The sequence below is a fragment of the Pyxicephalus adspersus genome, chromosome 10 (assembly GCF_032062135.1).
Source record: "Pyxicephalus adspersus chromosome 10, UCB_Pads_2.0, whole genome shotgun sequence".
Classification (NCBI taxonomy): domain Eukaryota; kingdom Metazoa; phylum Chordata; class Amphibia; order Anura; family Pyxicephalidae; genus Pyxicephalus; species Pyxicephalus adspersus.
Genome location: NC_092867.1, coordinates 33,447,701 through 33,447,926, shown reverse-complemented (window position 1 = coordinate 33,447,926; position 226 = coordinate 33,447,701).

Below are 226 nucleotides of genomic sequence, written 5' to 3'. Positions count from 1 at the left end.
CTCTCTGAGGGACAGCTAGTGACATGACTATGGACTTTGTACAGCGCTGCATAATATGTCGGCACTATATAAATTCTGGCTAATTGTAATAATGAAAGGGCCATGAAGTCAAATGAACAAGAGGATTCAGAGGATTGCAGGAAAAGGTATGCAATGTTTTTTTGAACACATTAAAAGTCATTTTTTTTTATAGATTATCACTTTAAAAACTTAATAGAACAAGAGG